The sequence below is a fragment of the Aotus nancymaae genome, unplaced genomic scaffold (assembly GCF_030222135.1).
Source record: "Aotus nancymaae isolate 86718 unplaced genomic scaffold, 86718_ANA_hifiasm-v0.15.2.pri h1tg000058l, whole genome shotgun sequence".
In the NCBI taxonomy this organism is placed as follows: Eukaryota; Metazoa; Chordata; class Mammalia; order Primates; family Aotidae; genus Aotus; species Aotus nancymaae.
In genome coordinates, this window is record NW_026988472.1 from 30206902 (window position 1) to 30231509 (window position 24608).

Consider the following 24608-nt stretch of genomic DNA (forward strand, 5'->3'; position numbering starts at 1 on the left):
ATTCTTTGGGCATTAGGAACTTGAGAAAATAACTGCACATCCCCTACCAAAGCCTACTCTGTTAATTTTCTATCCCAGAATCTGTAATTATACAATGAAACCTATGCTTTCCCAAGCGAGGTTAAGAATGATACCACAAGAACTGCACAGATAAAATCTTCTCTGAAATTATCATCTTTACTGCCATCATCATCATCAACAATCATCTAAATCATCATCATGACTAACACTTATTAAATGGTTTACTACATGCCAGGCAGTGGATTAACCACTTTCACATGGGTTAACTCCAGAAATATTCACAACAACTTAATGAGGCAGGCAGTATAATTAAGCCTACTGAGGAAACTGGCCTTAAAATCAGGCAAGTAACTCGCCCAGGGGCACACAGGTAGAAAGTAAGACTTCCTAGCTTGCTTTAATAAGAACTCCATCTTCTTAATTTCCTGAAAGCTAACCACCAAAACTGAACCTAGCTGTGCACAAGTATCCAAAGTTTAGCTTGCCTGATGCAAGGTCAAGAGAATTGGGCATAAGGAAGAGACTCCAGGCTGATCAATGTCACTCTGCATTCTGGGGCAGTCTTATGATGATAAGAACTGAGAACATTATCCAGATACTTCAAATAAACACCTTTCAATCTCCACCGTTAGGTAGAATAGTTTAGGTCTCAATTCTATTTTAATATTCGAAGCTACAGTCTTCATTTCAAAAAAAACACAACACAGAAGTAAAACAGTAGAAACAATAAATACAGAAAAAATGTGAAACAATTATGTGAAATGTCACTAAATGGGTGAATGGTATGTCGATGATCATCTTATTTTCATCAATAATACAAGCAGGAAAATATTTCTTTAAAAAGCCTTGCTGAAATTCAACATATTTCAGTATCAAGTCAAAGGCATTCTGACTTTTTATTTTTCATTAACAGTGACCTAGGCAACAGTTCTCTAAAAACTACACGATGAGATTATGCATTGGAAATGTTTCTTTTGTTAACGCTAGCATGGAAATGATTACTTGAAAAGGCCAATGGTTTCCTGATGTATTGGAGTTTCTTCCTTTTGAAAACCTGTCAGTTGTATTGAAAGTTTTCTTAAAGTTGAAAAGTGCCAATTACAGTTCTTCGAATCTGTGTAATTGTGCCATCATAACCTTGAAAAGCATCTTTGTAATAAACGTTTTAAGTATTTTTCAATTGTTTCCTTTTTTTACAATTGTATTTAAATTTCTATTAATATTTTGTACAATTTACAAATACAGTCTTTGCTTAAACTGAGTTAAATATTTGATTATACAATGAAACCTATGCTTCAAGTGAGATTAAGAATGCTATGTATATTTGAAGATCTCACTGACCCTGAATCATAGCATTTTGGAGAATTAAAAACACAACACAACAAACTAACAAAAAATGTTGAGATCATGCATTCTAAACCACTATTACATAGAAGGAATGTCTAAAGCTCAACTTTTTACATGACTTAGCAAGTATCACAAAACAAGTTACTATAGTAAAAGGAAATCTAGCACCACATCCTCTAAACTCTCAATAAAAGACTTTAGTCCATGAGCATCATTTCACTGTCAGATATGAGAGCCTCATAAAACTCCTATAATACAGGCAGAAGTAGTATAGGGTGGTTATTTGAAGATAAGTATGCCTTGCTTTATTTTATTAACCTAAAGGTATTTGATGTATAATACATGTTGTAAATTATACCTTCATTTTAGTAAATCATTAGATTTTCTTTATCTTCCCTTTCTGACATCATTTAAATTACCCTTCCACATTTTCTGCTGTATAACCTTTCTGTAGAAAAGTAACAAGATCACTATACTTTGACACATGGTTCTGATCTTAAAAGCCACAGATAAAGTCATAAGGAGGAAGTTGTTGGGTGCTGAATCTCTTCACACATGGGCTGTAAGCAGGTTGACCAAGTGTAATAATTTCTAACTCCTGCATAAATCCAATGACTTTTGTCTTTAGATTTACACACATTTTATCTCTAAAATGAAAATCAGAGAATCAGACTCAATAAAATTTAGGTGTATAGTAACTTTCTTCTGCAGTCAAGACACTTAACATATGTTGCTTTATGGAGTTTGCAAAGCAGTTTTGCAGTATTCTTGTAATTTCTTACATTTCACAAATAGCAAAATTAATTTCTCATCAGTATCATGGCAGAAAAATAACTGTCCCCTGTGGCATATCAATGCAACAGCAATAGCTCCCTTACACATAGATTTTACCCATTTATTCAGTTACTCTTATCTCAAATAATGATTTAGCATACATATACCATGTTCCATGGCTGTCACGTGAATAAGTGGTCCAATCATTGGAAATAAGGTCTAAATGAGGCAAAATCATTTCACCTTTAAACTAACCATATCCAGTTTAGTACATAACTTAAGAGTAGAGGTTCCACACTTTTACGTTGTTGGTGCGAGTGTAAATTAGTTCAACCATTGTGGAAGACAATGTGACGATTCCTCAAGGATCTAGAGCCAGAAATGCCATTTTATCCAGCAATCCTATTACTGGACATATACCCAAAGGATTATAAATCATTCTACTATAAATATACATGTACACATATGTTTATGTCAGCACTATTTACAATAGCAAATTCTTGGAACAAACCCAAATGCTCATCAATGATAGACTGGATAAGGAAAATGTGGCAATATGGAATACTATGGAATACTATGAAGCCATAAAAAAGAATGAGTTCATGTCTTTTTCAGGAACATGGATGAAGGTGGAAACCATCATTCTCAACAAACTAACACAGGAACAGAAAACCAAACACTGCCATGTTCTCACTCATAAGTGGGAGTTGAACAATGAGAACACACGGACACAGGGAGGGGAACATCACACACCAGGGCTTGTCAGGGGTTGGAGGCAAGCGGAGGGAGAGCATTAGGACAAATGACTAATACAAGTGGGGCTTAAAACCTAGATGACGGGTTGATGGGTGCAGCAAACCACCGTGGCACATGTATACCTATGTAACGAACCTGCACGTTCCGCAAATGTATCCCAGAGCTTAAAGTAAAATTAAAAGAAAAAAAAAGAGAGAGTGGAGGTTCTAGAGACAGACTGAGGTTAAAACCCTCAGCTGTGTACTCCTGAGCAAGTTACTTAATTTCTTTGGGCTACAGTTTCCTTATCTATAAAATAAGAATAATGATAGTATCTACTTCATAAGAATGATGTGAGGATGAAAGGAGTAGGATATGCAAAGTGCCTGGCAATTATATTGGCAATTATTATATTACTTTAAGAGTGTGAAGGTTGTATATAAGCTTCAATCACCTCTCTGTCAATTAAGTAGCTACTTCTTCGCCATCTCAGCTTATAGAACATTATACTCTGAACAGATAGTAAAGGGCATCCCATAGAATCAGACTGTCTTTCAAAAAAAAGTCTCCTCATACTCTTCACTTGATAACAAATTTCTTCTACCTATGTAACTGAATTCGGAAACCTGCCCTTCTTTTAAATAATACTTTTAATTTTTCAAAATGGTTGAGCTTAGTGATTAATTTGCTATTATTTCTTTTCATTAATGAAACTGAAAAACCATGTCTCTGTGAGGTATTATAGCCTTCTATGTCAGGTTTTGTAAGACCTAAGACAATAATCTTTCCATTGGTATATCTGTCTTAGATTCTCAAACCGAGTGACAGACGGCGTATGCGGTAAAGGTATGATGATCCTGACATAGTTTTAGCAACCCATTTTTAACTATCTTTTCTTAAAATCATTTTAAGGTTCTGAATCCCAGTCCAGCAGTGAAGGCCTTTTGTTGTTTCTAAGTATTCATCTGCTACTCTGTTCACCATTTACATATGGTTCATCAACAGTTGATGGCAACTTTACCATCATTGCATATGCTCCATTAACAGTAGACAGCTGTCAGTAAGATAAGACTACTCAAGCCCTTCTCCAACCATGAGGCTTCAACAAACGGAGGGGAGGGAGAGTCTGAAGCAGCCACCTGCTGAGACCATCTTAATCTGGCACTAATTAACTTCACTGGCTGGAGTCCTCTGCTACAGGAGAGAGGATCCAGTTCAAAGAAAATGTCTGGCTGAAGTGTCTGCCTGAGCCAATCCAGTTATGCATTAAGAAATATTACCCACATCCCTATGTATCGGTTTATCCATTTCAAAATATGTTTTGCCTGTGCAGATACGCTCTTATTGTGGAAACAACTTGAAACAACTCCTCATTTTGATGAAACGTAGAATATTTAACACCCAAATTTAAAATGGCAGCAGACACACCTATTGAAAACTTTCTTCACACATAGCAGTCTGTTGAATATGTTGAAGGTATTTTACACAACAAGAAAAACAAAAAGCATACTCTTTTGAAGTATTAAATAGAACACAGGGAATAGTATTGAGTTAGGTTTCAGTTATCTGTGAGTAGATAATTTCTAATGAAACTCAAAAAGAAATTCGTTCTCTGGCTCAAAGGATTACGTGATCTAATATGAACCATCTGTTGCATGTGCATTTATGAATAGTTACTGAACAAGATGAAAGAATGACTCAACGGGTTGTGCTAAAGAGACACCTGACAATAAAATGGGAGTAAAACAGCAATTGTCTGAAATAATTTCATTAATGCTTTGAAACTGGTAAACTCACTGAATGAGAGAGATTGTGAGGACAGAATTTGTATTCCGACATTTCCACGAACTGTAATTTGTGTGCTTGAACTTCTTTCTGTGTAGTATTCTCTAGCTTTGCATGCCAGGGAAGCTCTTCCTTTATCTACTTGGTTATTTCAGTTTGTTTCCTTAATCCAAACATATAAGATGACCACACATTGTCATTTATAAAAACTTCAACTTATTTTTGTATGTTGTTTCAATGGCTTTGCATGACGAAGTTCTTCCTTCATCTCAATGGCTAACTTGATTTCAAATATATGACTATTCTAGACATAAATTATGAAGAATATATACCTGTAAAGGATTTTATACTTGTTATATACATTAAGACAGGCAGTCAATCTTTTAAATCATTTTCCAAAAAAAATAAAAATTTTATAGATTTTTATATAAAACAAAAGCACTAAAATGAATTACTGTGATTAGGCTGATTGTTTTAATTAAAGTTGATATTATTAAGGTGATTTGACCCAAAATAATCTAACAAATTACTACTAAGAATGGCAATTTTAAAATTTGGTTAATCTACACATAATGTATATATTGTTATTAAATCCTGAATATCTTGAGGGGTCAAGGTGAGAGCTCAGGGAAGGTGAATGCTTAATTGCCTGCAAAATGTCATGGTGCCCATTTTCTCAAGAAATTTGTTATCTGTTTTCAGCCATGAAGTGATTCATCTCTTTCATTAAAATGAATTTTCAAACCCCTGTCCCATCACTATTCAGAGAAGATGATGACACAGAGTCTGATCACCAAATCACTTTTATCTTTATTTCAGATTGGCTGAATTCAGTCTATCCAATTTACATATTCATATTCATGTATTTGTATTCATTCTCATTCTCATTCTCTCTCTCTCTCTCTCTCTCTCTCTGCTATGAGTTTTTGCTTGTTTTGGCAGAAGATAAGTTTAATAGCTGCATAGTACAAGAGACTGGACAGCTGCTGTCATGTTTGAGGACTAGAAAGGGCTTTGGAGATCATTGGACTTAACTTCCTAATTTTGCTTCAGAGGAAACTAAACCCCAGCACTGTTGAGTGTCAGAACCCTGTCATACTCTTAGTGACAGAGCCATCAACAGATTTCAGCATTTTGAGATTTCTGGGCCCACCACTATTATCACAACTGGATACTGTATCTCTAAAAAGCAGTCGCCATTTCAAAACTATGCTTCCCCCAAACCCATGCTCCTTTCAGAATTCCAGGAAAATGGGAGGAATTTAATATTTGTTGAATGACAACTTGACCAAATATTTATATGAAGAGCTTTTTGTATCTATAAAAAGAGGGATTACTTCTAATAAACAATTTTAGTTAAATTTTGTGGGAACATGATAAATTATGCTTTAAATCATTGTATCACAACTGTCCTTCCATCTGGAGGAAACTTAAAGAGTAACTCTATTTTAAAAATCCTGATCTGTCAAAGGCTTAAAATTTTTTTTTAAATATCAAAAGATTACATATGTTCTTTTAAAAATCTAGAAGATATAAAATCTAAGAGACAAGAAAGTCCTTCTTAAATAAGATGGTAGATCCCTAAAACAGAGACAAATTTACTATACAAAATCTTTAAATGTTCCTTTGAAACATCATTCAAAAATTCAAGGCAAATGATAGATTTGAAAAAAATTTGAAATGCAGAAAACACACAGGGTTAATATCTGCAATATATAAAATATACTCACAAATTGACGAGAAAATAAACAATGCAATAGAAAAAAATGGGCTAAATATTTAAACTGAACAATTTACAGAATGGAAAATTTAAAAGGCCAACCAACTTATCAAAAAAAGGTCCAATGCACAAGTCATTAGGCAAATTCAAAGTAACAACAACTAATCAATCTACAACTATCTCACTAGCATCAATTTAAACAACTCTCTCACACCTCTCCTTGTGGACATGTGAAGAAATGTCTGCATATACCTGTAGAAACAAAACTGATATATCTTTTTTTCTTTTAAAGCAATCTCTCAACATCTATTTAAAATTTTAAGAGTCATCTTCTTTACTCAATCATACTCACGCTTTGGAATCTATTCCATAGATACAGAATTATTTAAGGACATATATTTAAGGATGTTTACTGCAGCGATGTTTGTAATGCCAAAGCCTGGGAGCAATATGCCTGTGGCAAATAGGATAAAATAAAATAAATTATGCCACTTCACCTGGAATATTATGTACCTATTAGGAAAAGAAACTGCTATGTCTGTTGAGTTAGATTCAATAAGAATGTTTATTTTTAAAATTATAGTTATTTAATACAAAAATAATGCGAAATTTTTTATGTCTTTGTTGACGTATTATAGTTGTACAGACTTCAAGGGCTACATGTGATACTTTGATACCTGTACACAATGTGTAATGATCAAATCAGGTTAACTGGAATATCCATCACTTCAAACATTTATCTTTTCTTTGTGTTGGGAGCATAATGCTTCTTCTCTTCTATCTATTTTGAAATATATTATAAATTATTAACTATAATTTCCATACTGTACTATCAAATACTAGAATTTATTCCTTCTAACTGTATTTTTATACCCATTAACCAACTTATGAGTCACTGTTATTAATAAAAGCCGGCTGCAGAAATCAATATAATATTGATAATCATATTTTCTAAAATGTGATAAAACTCTACATTTGTGTGTGTGTCTGTAATTCCTAAATAGAAGTATGAGAACATAGGGAAGAAAAATCAAAGTATACACACTTTGATATTGTTGGGGATGACTGCAAGGGGTGGCTGGTTTGCATCAAGAGGGAAAGGAATAGAGAGGGAGAAGCCCAATAGAAAGCAAGAAAAGAAAACTAGAATATTAAGATTCAAGTTATGTATTTATATATAACTATAGATCTATAAATATGTTGAATATTTAAATTACCTTTCAGGAAATATCATAGTGTTATTTTGTTATACCCTCTGAAAGTATCTGATACTCTCTAGAATATTAAATCAAATTACCTACATTTTATTTTTCAAAGCTATCACTTATTGAGAGCCACAGAACACATTAAACACTCCACACATATATTTCTGGTTTGTTTTTAACAGAGTTTAATTTGAAGCTCAATAAATTCCCATAAGTTGTTTCTTACTCTTCATGTTTGAGCCAATGCCCAATTTATATGCATAAACTCTATAGAAGAGAGACTCCTTTTTGTTCACCATTACATCCCCAGTGCCTTTCATCAATGCTAGTATATAGTAGATACTCAGCAAACAGTTGCTGAATTTGTAGAATGAATGATTTTATGTGACTATTTTAATGTATCATTAAAAATCAGACCTCCAAAGATGATAAAGGTATATACAGTTGTCCAAACTTTCACTCTTATTTTTATACTCCTAAATAAAAAATAAGCAATGAAAATCCAAAACAAACAGAAAGCAAGAACATTTTTTAAAATTTCAAGACTCCTAACTTACAGTGCAAAGTTAACACCCTGAAAGTCTGAGGATATAGATTTTTATATTTAAGAATGGATCTATGTGATGTAATTTAGTGTGGTACAGTGTCAAATATAAAGGTACATGGTAGGCATTCAGACTGTTAGGATTCAAATTCTTACATCTTCATTTAATAAGTGTGCAGCCTGGACAGGGAACACAGCCTCTCAGTGCCTCCTCTGTAAATGATTTGAGGCTTAAAAGAGATAAGACATATAGAACTCCCAGCATAGAGTCTAATATTTGGCAAAAGCTTCGAAAAGCATTTTGTAATACTAGTAATAATGAGGTAAAAGGTAAAAATATTATTTGTCATCTGTTTGCCAAATGACAATAGCTTTTGTATTACGAGCAGGAACACCATGTGGAGTACATCAGTTATTCCATACATCTCCCACCCGCAGAGCTGAAGATTTTGGGTCAAGGTTGAGCTCAAGTTAGAACAGGCAAGAAGTGAGAAGACTCACAATTGAAAATCAAGTTTAAAAAAAAAAATGTAACAGGAATGAGCAGACAAACAGACTCTGAAAATAAAATGGATGATGAAAAACCAGGAGGATCAAAGGTGGAATTCAGGAAGCGGGATATCCACAGGACACAGTAGAGCAGAATAGGAAAATCAGGGGAGCAGATGTGAGCACCAGTAACTAAGGAAACTTGCTCTTGAGGAAAATCCAGGATCAGTCAGAAAGTTTGTTGCATTCATCCTCCTAGCCAGCAAGACAGTCCAAATCTGTCAAACAAGATATGGGTATAGACGGACTGGTTGAGAAGTATGGGAATGAAATAAAATGAATTCAAAACTCTTATGAGTTGCAACCCATTTATGCATTCCTTATCTATTTTACGATTTTACGTTAATGTTTTATTTTTTTTAATTGTCCTACGAAAGGTACAGCAGCACCCTCCATTTATGTTAGATAACAAGCACAACTGTCATTAACTACAGTGAATTCTTCAGAGTCCAACTGATATGCTAAAAGCTCCCCAGTTCACACTGCCTATGTGTTGACCTGTGAAATCTTCATATTTCTTCAATTAGAAGGTAGCTTAGAAAGCAATATCCTCATGCCTGCCTGGCAGATTGGCCAAAGTGCATAATATGTTAAGTCAATTTCCAGTAGAACAAAACAAGAGTGATGGTTATGAAATGAGAATACCTATTCAGGCTTGTTGAAAAATGGACATGATCAAAGCTCCCCCACATAGGAAGAAAGGAAAAGGTGAGACTGATATAAACATATACCGCCAGATTAAAATGAGGCAGATGATTGGCAGTGGCCTATATGAGAAGGCAAGAAAATGAAGTGAAACTAGGAAGAATGTTCTCTGGTTTCCTGGGTTGCAAGAGTCAAATACTGCAAGGAATGGAGCTGAGAAAGGTGCTTCCAGAGGGAATGCAACAAACAATGAAGACTCTGCAGGAAGGTAAAGCACATGTTTCAGCAAGTGTAACTGGGCAAGTACTCAACCAGAGCTAGGAAAGATGAACTAACCCAGCAACCCTGACAAATTATTTGGGGAAATGCATTTCCTCGACAGATAGGCACAGTTACTTAACCAGCACTCTTTGTCTTATATAACTGAATATTGATTGAAAAGATGCAATTAGTTCCTTCAAAGTAAAACAGGCAGGCACTGTACACAGGGGAGGACTCAACAGAGGAACCACAGAGCAGGGCTCCCTGCTGACAAATAAAGGGTCTGAAGTATCTCTTCGTCAATAACATCAGCCCCGTTGGTTCCTTCTGTAAGTCATCATTGTTATTCTGGACACTAGCTGCTCTAATAATCCTATCAAATTCACTTGAACTCAATTCAGTAGAAGAAAATTAAAAAGATTCATCCAATTTAATACTTGAAATATCTGTAAATGGGTAAAATGTGTTGTATTGCTATTCTAAAGCAGGGGCTCGTCAAACTGCTGGGTTCAGTTTGGGCCTTGAGACAACATTCCCTGGAGTTAATTGTGACAGAAAATGGAGTCATTTTATGATACAAGCATAATTAGACAATCCCTACAATTTCTAAAAATCAACAATTTAACTCTGGCAATTTGGATGGACAGCACATCTGCAGATGGCTTAAACAGTAACACATCATTAAAGGCATATGCTTTTTTTTAAGTAAAGAGAGAAGGACTGTTCTGTTCATCTTTTGTTGAATGGCAATACATAGCTTTGGCAGGGCTGCCTTGTGAAGGGTTGTTTACTACTTGGAAAAGGGTTTCCTATCAGGCATGTACTGGATATGTTACAATGTCACAGAACAGTACTAGCCATATAGCTGCCAAAAATGACATCAGTTCTCACCTCACAAAGACAGACATTGTTCAAGGTACCAGTAAAGAGGCACAAGCTTTTTCTTTGCTCTACTTTTCCTCTATGAAGAGAACATGGTATTCCAGTGGAATTATCTTCCTAAAGAATTAAAAACACCTAAAAATTTATTGAAACACTGTTTTAAACAATGCAAAAGTTAATGGAAAAAACTGACAACAGTGAGTGCTATTACAATATTTTCAACTAAAATATATAGATCTATTTATTACCTCAATTTGATCATTCCACATTGTATACCTACATCAAAACATCACACTCTACTCCATAAACATATACAAGTAGTATTTGTCAACTTAAATAATATTAATAGAAGTGTATACAGGTAAAAAAGTATAGGCAAACATAAGCAGATGCAGTGTGTGTATATATACTTGTGTGCACATACACACATTGTTTTCACATAGTATTTATAAAATGAAGTGCATTTTAATCCTCCAAAATTATATATTTCTTATCCATTATTTATGTTTCACTGTCTGATTGAAACATTACATATGAACACTCAGTAAAGGCATTCCTATATACTATGCTACTTCATAGTCCTTATTGAAATCTATAATTACTTAATAAATTATTTTTTAACAATGGTCAAAATGACTACTATTTATTGAGTGACTTCTATTTGTGAAGTTGTTTGATTAGATGTATAATTACTACCCTGTAATGCCCACAAGCTGGCTCTGATTATCCTCTTATGTTACCAAGAAGGAAACTGAGTTTGAAGAGATCATTGTAGTAGCTCAGAGTTCAAAACAAGCAAGTGGCAAAGCTAGGACTCTAAACTTATTCCTTCCGATGTAAAAATCTATACCCTCTCTCTGCTATGATAGGCTGCCCATTACCACAAATATTCTGTCTGCTATAGTTTGGATGTTTGTTCCCCTAAATCTCATATTTAAATTTCATCTCCAGTGTGGTGGTGTTAAAAAGTGGAGCCAGACGGGAGGTGTTTGTTTGTGTTATGGGGACAGATCCCTCATGTATGGCTTGATGTCATTCTCATGGTGGTAAGTTCTAGCTCTCATGAGACTGGATTAGCTCTTGAAGGAGAAGATGAGTTCCAGAAAGAATGCGTTGTTAAAAAAGAGCCTCGCTCCTTCCCTCTGTCTCTCTCTAGCTTCCTCTCTCATCATGTGATCACTGCACATGCCAGGTCTTCTTCACCTTCTGCCATGAGGGGAAGCACCTTCAGGCCCTCACAAGACACAGAGCAGATACTAGTGCCATGCTTCTCATACAGCCTGCAAAACCATGAGCCAAATGAACCTATTTTCTTTATAAATTACCCAGCCTCAGGTATGCCTTTATAGCAATACAAAATGAACTAAGACACTGTCGGAATACTATCTGCAACAACCAAAAAAAAAGTACTGGTGAGGAATTAAAAATTATAGGTAGGAATTAACTGCTCAGTACCAGACCTGTCAGTTCCTAATAGTAAATTCACAGTAAAAGAGGAAGGAAAGAAGGGAGGGAGAAAGAAAGACAGGATAGAAGAAGGGAGGGAAGAAAAGAAGTACTCTCATTCATTAATTTATCAAATATTTATTTAGAGCGAGTTGTGTCCCAGATACTGATAGGAGCTATAGATATATGGTTAGCAAAATTATCCATTGTCTCTCACCTCAAAGAGTTTAAAGACAATTGTGATTGTAGGAGATTACTGCTAATCAAAGAATCACACAAAGAAATGTAAAATCACAATACTGTTAATGCTTCCTGGCAGAGGTGCATGACACCACTGAATGTGTGTAACAGGGTATTTTACGTAGTCAGGGTGGTCAGGGAAGTTTTTTCCTGAGGCTCTAACACTGAAGTAAATCCTTACTAAATGATGTTAACATGGAGGGTAGGGAAGAAAAGTGTTCCAGACAATGGCAACTGGATATTCAAAAGTCCAAGGTTATGTTGGTGGTTGGGAAGGACTGACACTTATAAAGGACTTAAAGAAGCTGGTAAGGCCAGAATTCAGAAAGTAAGATGTCATATCAGCGGCATGGGTGGAGAGGGAGATAAGGCTGAAGAGGAGGTTTTCGCTATGTCTTCTAGGATTACATTAAGGAGTATTGTTTTTCTATTAAGAACCATTAGAAGCCACAGAAGGTCACAACCTTTGTTCATTTGAACCTTCGAAGGTCTTTAAAATGATTGACTTTAATTTTGAGAATATAACACTGAATACAAGGTTAAGATGTTATTGCAATCATTCAGTTGAAGGCAGGAGCTTGGAATGGGTGATAGCAGTGGAATGTAAAGAAGTGAATAGAAAGGAGAGACATTTAGGGTATCACAGGTTATGTAATTGTAATGGTTGTGGGTTTTAATTATTAATATGATTATGGTTATAATTATGGTTATGGTTGTGCAGGCTGAGAGGGAATGAAGTTGCAAGAATGAATTATGTTTGTTTGTCTCCACTAACAAAATGCACGAGGGAGGGAGCAAGAGAGGATGAGGTTTGCTGGGGGATTGAGCATGTGTTGCGACCTTGACGTGCTGAGTTTACGGTGTCATTGAAACATTTAAAAGCAGGTAGTTGGCCAGGAGAGGTGGCTCATGCCTGTAATCCCAGCACTTTGGGAGGCTGAGGTGGGTGGATAACCTGAGGTCAGGAGCTCAAGACCAGCCTGGCCAACATGGTGAAACCCCGTCTCTATTAAAAATATAAAAATTAGCCATGTATGGTGGTGGGCACCGGTAACCTCAGCTACTTGGGAGGCTGAGACAGGAGAATTGCTGGAACCCAGGAGGCAGAGGTTGCAGTGAGCCAAAATCACGCCACTGCACTCCAGCCCAGGTGACAACAGCAAGATTCCATCTCAAAAAAAAAAAAAAAAAGACAAGACAAAGCAGGTAGTTTATTGGATATATGTATATATGGTCCTATAGTTTAGAGTAGAGGTCTGGCTGGAAAGCAGAAGATTGCACGTCAAATGTAAATAGGCAGTACAGCAATCATGAGAGCTGTTCACCAAGTATTTCCAGTTCTAGTCCTCTGAGAACATAAGATTGAATGTCCTAATCTGGATTTATTAGTTAGGAGCTCCTCAAAAACCTAAACCACATTAACATTTCAACACAGAGAATTAAATACAGGGAAATGCTTATGCATGTGTTAAAAGAGCTGAAGACCAAATAGAGGATGAAAAGTCACCTAGGAATCTGTTACATCTTTAGGAGAGGAAGGTCAAAGAGAAAGTACTATTACCAGATCCCAGAAGCCATTCGTGCAAGTTGGAACTACATCAAGTTGTCTGTTGAGAGCTGAAATCACAGAGAAGCCACTGCTGCTGGAGATACTGCCCAAGGCTGAAAGAAGGAGATGACATAATCTAATTTATCCACTACCCCCACCACATTCTCCCATGAGTACCTCCCAATGGCCAAAACTACCTGGAATCCAGAGAGTAAAAAAAAAAAAAAAAAACTATGAAATGTAGTTCTTGAAAACCAGGGCAAGGTCGAGAAGGGTGGGGAAAGGACCTCAAAATAAGCAGGCAAAAGATTAGAACACAGTCATCAATGACTAGTTCTGATAATGAGTTGCGGGAGGAAATAACATGGCACTTTTGGACAGAACATTTCATTAACAATGGGAGATTCTCTAACGCTCTTTTTTTTCTGCCATAGTAACCAGTAACATTCTAGATAATGACTGCTCAGACAACCAGGGTCCCACAATGAGGACAACATGGAGCAGAGGCTGACCCACAAAGGAAGTGTAGCATGTAGTCTGAGTAAAAAATAGGCATTTTCCAAAAAAAAAAAAAAAGAAATAGGCATTTTTCGCTCTTAAACCACTGAAATTTGGGGATATGAGAAATGTTTACTATCTGCAGCAAACCTAGCCTATCCTGAGAGATACAAAATTTAGAACTGATAAGTGATGTGATGCCTTCACCTTAACCTTACCGGGTTGGTTCATGGTGACTGATGAAATTGACATGGAAATCTAGAAGGATTATTCTCTAAATCATGCATGGTGAGTATCAGGTAACCCAGTTGTCAACAATGGTTTGAAAGGCAGATAATATACCTGACAATGGGTATCTCTTTTTATAGATAATTCTCAGATTTCCCATATGTCCTTGCTTCTTCATCTCCTGCTTCAATTTTTTTTTTTTTTTTTTTTTTTTGAGACAGAGTCCTACTCTGTTGCCCAGGCTAGAGTGCAGTGGCACAATCTCAACTTGTTGCAGCCCCTGCCTTCTGGGTTCAAGCAATTCCCATGCCTCAGCCTCCCAAGTAGCTGGGATTACAGGCGTGTGCTATCATGCTTGGCTAATTTTGGTATCTTTTGTAGAGACAGGGTTTCACCATGCTGGCCAGGCTGGTCTTGAACTCCTGACATCAAGTGATCTGCCCATCTTGGCCTCCCAAAGTGCTGGGATTACAGGCATGAGCCACCGTGCCTGGCTCCTGCTTCTCTTTCTCTCAGTTAACTGTAGTTATCATAGGTCTCTGAATCTTAAGAAGCCACTATGGACCTCAGGTAGGAGCTATCATATATTACCAAAAGACTGTGGAGTTTTTGATGGAATTTATGAATTGTCTTCCTTGGGAAGTGAGTGAGTTTATTTTTGCTGTCAAGTCAAATATTTGAAAACAAAAAGAGCTAACTGTGATGGTCACCAACTATTTTCAATGTTCACATTCCAGTTCCATGATAAGATGAAATTTTGGTGGAGCTAGCTGTATGATTAGTTTTGTCTAGTGAGTTCTAAAAGGAAATGACATGTTACTTCTATACAGGATAATGGAATAGATAACTCTAGAGCTTTCTTTCCCTCTGACACAGATACCAGCAACATATCAGATACTAGCTGATTCATTAGACCAAGTCTCATAGGACCACATGATGTAGAGCTCCCAGCTGACGTATTATGGAAATGTAACATGGATAAGAAATAATCGTAATTGTTTTGACCCACTGAGATTTGGAGCTGTTTGTGAGGACCATAATGTAGCCCATAATAATTTATACAAGTGGTCACGAAAACCAATTTTGTAAAGTAAATGAAGGCTGGGTGTGGTGGCTGATGCCTGTAATCCCAGCACTCTGGGAGGCTGAGGTAGGCAGATCATCTGAAGTCAGGACTAAGAGACAGCCTGGCCAACATGGTGAAACCCTGAGTCTACTAAAAATACAAAAAAAAATTTGGGTGTGGTGGTGGGTGCCTGTAGTCCCAGCTACTCAGGAGGCTGAGGCAGGAGAATTACTTAAACCTGGGAGGCAGAGATTGCAGCCTGGGTAACAGAGTGAGACTCCATCTCAAAAAATCAATCAATCAATAAATAAAAATAAATAAAGTAAATGAGACTGCCTAGAGAGAGAACAGATTTGTGCTCTCAGAAAATATGCCATCAACAGAAGCAGAAAATGGAAGGAAAGAGGAGAAAACCTAGGAGGATTTTCTCTCACAGAAGCAATCCGAAGAGGATACTTTAAAGAAAGAGAGAATGGTCAAGTGTCCATCACTGCTAAGAGATCAAGTATGAAAGAAGAATGAAAATTTTCCAGTGGATTTAGCAACAAAGTGAGCATGATGATCTCAGTAAGAAGTTTTTCACTGAATGAAGGAGACAGAGGCCAAAATAGTACAAGTTGAGGAGTAACTAGAAGAAATTTTTGAAAGGAGATAATAGAAACTTCCTCAGAAAGTCTGAATGGAGGAGACATTGAGTGCAATGAGAAACAGCCCAAAAGCAAGCATCTTGAAAACAGGTTTTTCCAGACTTGTGCCCAACACATCTCATGCTAATGCCATAAAGTATCTTACAAAGTACAATTATTTGGAATTCCAGCAGCTGAGGTGGGATAACAATTACATTGATGTAAAACCTAGAGTACCTTACAGATGTGATTTTCTAAAAATCCTGGTCTATATTTGATTATTTTTTATAAAGAGAAGTATATACACCTGCAGGTTTACTGCTAAACTCAACTGCGAGGGACACTTGAAGATCATAAGATTATAACTTCAACTTCAGTAAGCTTCATGATCAAATTTGGATCCATCAGGTAGAAATGTGTTGTGCCAACATAATACATAGTTTATTTATGGAAAACACTGCACTGGTCCCATGATGCACAAAGAAAGAGAAATGCTATTCCATAAATACATGTTTGAGCATTGTTTTCACTTTTATATTCCCAGTGCCTAACACTGTGCCTAGAACATTGTGGGGGATGCACTGTACACACCTTCACTAGTTTCTGGAGACATCCTTTTAGTCAAAAAGGATCATTGCTATTGAGCTAATCAGCAGCCTGTTAGTTGCTGATGAAATAGTTAATCCCTACAATTTCAGATAATTTATTATTCAAATAATATTTTGCCCCCACACAAACAGAAAACACTATCCAAGATTTGAGCTGCAAGTACTGCTTTTAATTCCTGGTGTGCCTCTCTGTATCTATACATTTGCATTTAAAGGCAGCAATGGAAATACTTACAATGTAATAATAATTACAATTATCATTATTATTATTGTATCAAATCTCTCAAATTTGCCAAATCAGTGTTTGTTGGATTATAGATCGTAGCTAAACTCATTTCAATAACCTTGAGTGGCAGTTGTTATAATTCATGTTTTACACATAAATAGAGTGTACCAGTCCATACAGGTAGCAGGTGACCAAGTTAGGATGTTAACCAAGCATGCTATGTCGCAAAAGTGTTGCCCATAAAACTAAGGATATTTTTCATTACAAACACAAAAATCCTTTTTCCTAGATGGTATAAATTATCAGATTGTCAGGGGAATCGTCAGTTTTATTCAACTTTGTGAAAATTGTGGCATATTTTAGAAGTGAGTATTCTGCCTAGCAATGAGAGATATAAATTCCTTTTAGAATTTGATAAAGATTGTTATTAAGGTCCTCAAGTGGAGCTTGATTATGCAGCATTGAGAAAAGAAACTCTACAAATAAAATGTTTTCTTTCTGGAAATATTTTCCCCATTTATTTCAAAGGATGTTTTGAGTTCTCACAAGGGGGTAAAACAACAATAGTAAAAATACTTTTAAATAATTTTTATAGTGAGATAAATTAATGGAGTGTATTAGTCTGTTCTCACACTGCTAATAAAGACATAGCTGAGACTGGGTAATTTATAAAGGAAAGACTTGTAATTTACTCACAGTTCAGCATGGCTGGGGAGGCCTTGGAAAACTTACAATCATGGCAGAAGGGGAAGAAACGTACTTCTTCACGTGTCAACAGGAGAGATAAATGCAGAGGAAAGGTGGGAAGAAGCCCCTTAGAAAACTATCAGATCTCATGAGAACTCACTATCATGAGAACAGCATAGGGGAAACCACCCCCATGATTCAATTATCTTCACCTGGTCTCACCTGTGATACATGGGGATTATTACAATTCAAGATAAGATTTCGGGTGAGGACACAGCCAAAGCATATCATGGGGGCAGCAAATCTCATTATCATATTAGGACTTATTCTTGTCTTTATAGTAAATTCCTTCAAATTTACCATTTATTGAGTGAACTTACATGTGAGAAAATTGGTATCTTGCTTCTATATAGGACATATTCATGATTAAAGGCTCTTATTTTCTTCCCTAACATATACAATGATATCTCAATTTGAAAATGAATCATCTCTAGAATGTGGTTCACATCCTAACTTTGTCAATAACTCATTATGGGCAGGACTAACAAGAATTTATAGATGCTATTTTCCTAAAGGTAGCTAATTACTGGAGATACTTCATCTGAAAATCCAAAATCTGAAGTGCCCTACAAATGGCTGCATAATGTTATTGTCACATAATAATGTTCATTATCATTCATTCTGTATAGAGTATATTTAATTGACAGTAACAACTCCATGCACCAACGAAATACACAGCATGATATAAGGAGAACGGCAGCACTCATAAAATCAGAAAATGTGGATTAAAGTATTGATAAAACAAATATGATTGCTTTTGACAAGCCTCAGAGCCCTTCTAAACCCTGTTTCCCTATTTTCAAATAATAATTCCTAGTTCACAGAATTGTGAAGAGAATGAAACTAAAAAATGCCTTGTAAGTGGTAATGTATAGTTAAATAAATATGTGATGTAGGTCTGGCACAGTGGCTCATGCTTGTAATCCAAGTGCTTTGGGAGGCAGAGGTGGGAGGACCACTTGAGGCCAGGAGTTCAAGACTAGCCTGGGCAACATAGGGAGACCCTGTCTCTACAAAAATAAAAAATTAACTGGGCATGGTGGTGCACACTTGTAGTCCTAGCTACTTGGGAGGCTGAGGTAGGAGGACCACTTGAGCCCAGGAGGTCAAGGCTGCAGTAAGCCACGATCACATCAGTGCACTGCAGCCTGGATGACAGAGTGAGAACCTGTCTCGAAAAAAAAAAAAAAGTGATATAGTATAACATAATAAATATTGCACAGAGGGTAGTTTCTGCAACAAAGAGTTGTTCCTATATTTTCTTTTATTTTTTATTTTTTTGAGACAGCGTCTCTCTGTCACCCAGGCTAGAGTGCAGTGGCGCAATCTTAGCTCTCTGCAACCTCCACCTCCCGGGTGCAAGTGAATCTCATGCCTCAGCTTCCCAAGTAGCTGGGATTATAGGCATGCGCCACCACGTCTGGCTAATTTTTGTATTTTTAGTAGAGACTAAGTTTCACCATGTTGGCCAGTCTGGTCTCAAACTCCTGACCTCAGGTGATCTGTCAGCCTGAGCTTTGCAAAGTGCTGGAATTACAGGCGTGAGCCACCGCACACTGCACCCCACCTCCCAACATATTTTCTTAAAGTAGTTGTTTACTGGTAAAATAAAGTATTAACTTTTTTGTCCATGCAAAATTTATGTTGTCCTACAAAATATAAAGTTAAAATATACTAAAATCTCAACTATTCAAATAAATAAGGGAAGCTAGAAACACAAATTCAGAAAGTGTCCTTTTGACAAGACCTAAATTCATAATTCAGCAGATTTGCTTACCTAATAAAATTTTAATACTATTATTGTTATCACTGCCCTAAATATACACTGAACAAGAGTGGTCTTGGGGGATTTGGAGAATGATCCTGAAAGAAAAATAAAACAGCATATGGTATTTTAGCTATTAGACAGAGACAGAGGTTCATTTCAATGAAAAACATATTTGACCTCAGCATCTCAAAATAAAGACATTTTTAAATATACCATCATAAAATGTAAAATAGATTAATACAATAATTACCCAAAATAAACCTACAAGTAGGTTCCTTACAAGCTCTAAAATTCCATTCCAAAAATTCATTTTATTTTTTGAGAAAGTGTAATTTAAGCCTATGAATAGCTGTTTTAAGTTTGTCAGACTTCCTCATATTCTACAAATATAAATGCAAAATGTATGTCATAAATTGCTCCAGGTTTGTCTGAAACTCTTACCATCTTTTGCAAGGCCATTCAGATGATGCAGAATGCAGAATAGAAAGAGGTAAAAATGAGGAGAAAATCGGATTCAAAAACTTTCTTAAATATTTTAAATAATACCATTTTCATTAGATAATTAAGTGATATAAATACATTTTAAAACCAAGAAATGAAGTAATATGCCCAATTTCCCTGAGTCTGTTGAGCTGTTTATTAAAAGCTGAAAATAATTCTGATTGTTTTCTACTATATTAAACAGCATTAACTTTTATATTGTCTGGAAAGGGAAAGAGTATATGGGTGTCATCTGAGACAAGAATTATGCAGCTATCCAAATGTCAGAGGCATTTTCTTTTCCAAGTGTTCACATTATATTTTTAGTGTCTCAATCACAAATGACCACTGATAGTTTCCATTCAGCCTTACTTTGGAAAATCACTAGAGAAAATTGAAAGAGACAGAAGAAAATAGCTACCTGTTTTAGGGGTCTAGAAGAAAGCTATGAAAAATGGGTGCTAATCAAATTCTAGTGGTTCCCTTAATTATTTATCCTTACTTTAAAATTTTCTATATATTTTAAATACCTTCAAAATTCTTCTGGGATAAAAACGTCAATCCATGATGATGAGTTTTGTTTAATTCAATATGTTACAGACTTATTGAGGATGTATGACTCAGGCAGAGTTGATACATGGATAGAAAAAACACTGGGCAAGATGTGCATAGCACATGATCACAAGAAAATTTCAGGCCATGTAGAATGATTTAATTTGGTCGTTTCAGTCCAAATAATCAATTGTTGTAGGATAATGTAAGTTCACCGAGAAAACGTAGAATATAGAAGAGAAATTCCCACAACTGTGAGTGTCAAGATGCCACTGAATCTACTCAACTCTGTCAAATATATTCCTTGAACTATGTCACATAAGCAGGTTTATTTCCACCTCAATTTTATTTTAAAATACCATACTTCAAAAAGATACATCAATGAAGAAAATCTGGAGAAGGAAGAAGTTCTAAAGCCTGCTTTGCAATCATTCCTAAAAAAGAATTATGCAAATCAGAACAGAAAACATTTCTGCTTAGAGTCACCTAAATGACCACATTTCATGAAAACTAAGGGGCCAGTCAATGAATAAAAGATGCACACCACCATGTCCTATGTACCAGTAAGAGAGAAAAAACAAAATGCTGCTAACTAAAAAAATGACAAACCTTATACTGCCAGATTAAACCCTGATTTCAGAGATGTTAAAAGTGTGCTTAGAATTGATGAAATATGATAGTTTATTTTTGTTTGCTCACCTTCCTCATAGAGAACATCTAAAAGTCAACCCAGTGGAAATTCATAATGAGTTAATTTATTCAAGAATTTAAACTCAATCTGGTTCCATAAATTAGAAAACTATTAAGAAATTACTACTACTTTACCTATAAAATCCCACATAAAAGACTATTGTTAAGTATAATCACAACTGTGTTATTATTCACAAATTTAAGTATAAGCCTAAATAGCTAAATGAAACATGGAGATTGATTTTGGTTGACTAAATATTAAATGATAAAGATGGCTTAAGATGGTGGGCCTATTATCAGATTCAGTTGGTGCTGAGAAGCAGCTGGGGTTTCACCAAGGAACTAAAGCAGTTAATATTATAATTAGGGGGAAGAAGATTGTTGATTCAGTCATTGTAGCTGATTTTTGTTAACTAGTTACGTTATTTTAAAAGCTATGCTTTCCAGTAGTACATCATTTAATTGGTAGAAATAATGTTTGATATTTTAAATTGTAACTTGATATTTTAAATTATAATTTTCTTTATTCCAATCAATTCTTCAGTCTCCCAAAATTAAAAGCTCTGCCACTATCTGCGGTTTTATTTTGGTTTGTTCCTCACTTTAGAGACAACGGAAGAGCCTTTGGAGACTCTCGAAATGACTCATTGTAAGATTATAACATAGTTAATAGTTACACTTATCAATGTAAGATTAATTTAAAAATTAAATTAAAACCACAAATTTCACTTCTTTTCTCAGCTTAAGATATAATCAGTATTCAATAATTAAAAACATCACAAATTTACTAAAGCCCTGTGAAATGCAAGGTACTTAATTCATAGCTAAGAACTATAAAGTAAAGAAAACACTACTCCTATCCTCAAGAAGACCACCAAATTTATGGACTGGTGAACAACCATTCAGACAGCATGACATATCATTCATATTAATTATTTGGCTTCTAACAAATCACAATTATGCAGGAAAATAAATCAGTTCCCTTGTTTTTTCCTGGCTAGAATAGGAAATAGGCAAGAAAGTATAAGAATTCAGATTAGTTTTACAACATATTTTACAACATAAAGCCAGAAGAAGCAGTGAGATCTTTGTAGGAGAGGCTTCGAGGATGTTAAACATGATGAAGAATGTCCACAAACCAACCCACATATGACACCCAAAGTCTCAAGGAGTTAAGATAGAAAGCGCTGAAAATCACTTCCATCAGATAGTGAGAAGAATGTTGTAAACACTAGGAGACTCAAGTACATGAGATTCATATGCCAAGATCACTATTAATTCTGAAAATTCACTTAAGTTTTCAAGTCTTTGTTGCCACTATTAAAACAATGAAATGAAATAGCATATGCAAAAGCAATTTGTAAATATAACAAATATAAGGTGCCATCATTAAATGAGTAAAAATACTTGTCAATAAATAAATCTACAAAGTCCTCAGAAGAGGGGGTATATAATTTGTTTCTTTCTTCATGTTTTTCCTTAAAAACCGAGTGGTAGAGCTATGGTAAACAGAACAATGTCCTCCAAAGATGTCCATGTTTAAATCCCTGGAACCTGTGGACATGTAACCTTACATGGCAAAAGAGACTGTGCAGATGTGATTATGTTAAGGTTCTTGAGTTAGGGAAATCTTCCTGTAGTCTTTGGTGGGCCCATAAGAATCCTTAAAAGTCAAAGAGGGAAGCAGAAGAGTCAGAGTCAAAGATGATGAACGGAGAGGTCAAACTGATGTGACTGCTGGCTTTGAAGGCAGAAGGACCCCAGAAGCCAAATAATGCAGGCACCTGCTAGAAGCTAGAAAAGGAAAGAAAATGAGTTCTTAAGGAGAGCCTGCAGAAAATAATGCAACCCTACCAATACCTTGATTTTAGCCCAGTGAGACCTATGTCAGACTTCTGACTTCCAGAAGAGTAAAATAATAAATTTGTGTTGTTTAAGCCACTAAGTATGTGATAATTTGTTACAGCAGCCATAGGAAACTAGTAACACAAGCCACAGGAGAGTGCACAGTTAATTGGATTCTAGCCCACGGGGTTATAACCACAAGACTGGGTGACTTTAAGCCAGTCTCTTTCTATTTAAAGTAAAGAAGTTGAACTAAAGCGATTCCTCGGGTCTCCTCCATTTCGAAAATACTATAATTAAATATACTATCTTCTTTCTTTCTCTTTTTCCATCTTTCCTACCTTTTCCCCTTCTTGGAAAAAAAAAAAAAGAGCTATTTCCTCTCTGTTGTATTTTATGCTTCAGGAAGAAGGTAATTCCTTGTGCTAGCTGACCTGGTAGCAACTACCAAGGGATAATGAGACTCGCTTACCCTGACAAGCCATGTCAGCTGCTATACTTCACTGACAATAAGAAGGGAACTTCTGTTGCCCACTCTAATTTCCCCTAAGTTCTATCTTGCAGGTCTCAAAATACACAGGCAGAAGTTATATAGGAATCCAATATGAACTCAAGATCCCTAGAGAGTAGTTTCCTGGGCAATTATATGCAAAAAGGTCCTCATCAGGAGGATTCCTTTAAAGGCCATCCTCAGCTCCAAGATTCAAAAAAATGTGATTTGTCATCCCCGATTATAAACTAGAGAATTTATAAGAATCTGTGGTTCCTCTGGATAAGATCACTAAGACATATGACCTTGAATCAAATGGGTCAGCTAAATCACATCCATCAATAGCCAGGAGCTAAAAAATAGATTTGTGCTTTCTTCAACTTTAACAGTTTTAACAGGTGTCTCAAATTCCAGGAAGAAATGTACTGGAGGATTAAGATTTTATATCTGTAGACATCAAATTTCATATCAATAATAAAATTTGTGATTATTCAAATATTTTAAAATAACTTGATTTTTCTGCTTTATAAATAGTAAGAAAATATTATATTACCAGACAATACTCACAGTCTTGTGAAAAAAGGCTACAAAAGTTCTATTGATAAGATGATCCAGTAAGTCCAATCTTAGTTACATACCTAAAGAATTGAAAACAGGGGCCGGGCATGGTGGTTCACATCTGTACTCACAGCACTTTGGGAGGACTAGCCTAGTCAACATGGTGAAACCCTGTCTCCACCAAAAGTATAAAAAATTAGCTTGGTGTGGTGGCACACACCTGTAATCCCAACTACTCAGGAGACTGAGGCAGAAGAATCACTTGAACCCGGGAGGCAGAGGTTGCAGTGAGCCGAGATCATGCCACTGCACTCCAGCCTGGGCAACAGAGTGAGACTCTGTCTAAAAAAAAAAAAAACAGAATTGAAAACAGGTACTTATACATTAATTTTCAGAGCAGCACTATTCTAAATAGCCAAAAAGTGGAAACAATGCATATATATATCAACAGATGAATGAAGAAACAAATCTGGTATATCTATATGATATATTATTCAGCCATAAAAATAAGAAAGCACTGATA

At 35.7% G+C, this 24608-nt stretch overlaps 1 protein-coding gene across 2 annotated transcripts in view; it reads right to left on the minus strand.

Moving 5' to 3' along the window:
• The window catches only part of IL1RAPL1 (interleukin 1 receptor accessory protein like 1), a 1316763-nt gene that overhangs the window by 1199588 nt on the left and 92567 nt on the right, over positions 1-24608 (minus strand). The window contains exon 1 of one of the 2 annotated variants that reach the window (XM_012448863.2): positions 13716-13820. The exons of the other annotated variant lie outside the window; for it this stretch is intronic. The gene's annotated coding sequence lies outside the window, so the exon portion shown is untranslated. Of the gene's footprint in view, positions 1-13715; positions 13821-24608 lie in introns of those variants that run through there. 2 annotated transcript variants of the gene reach the window in all.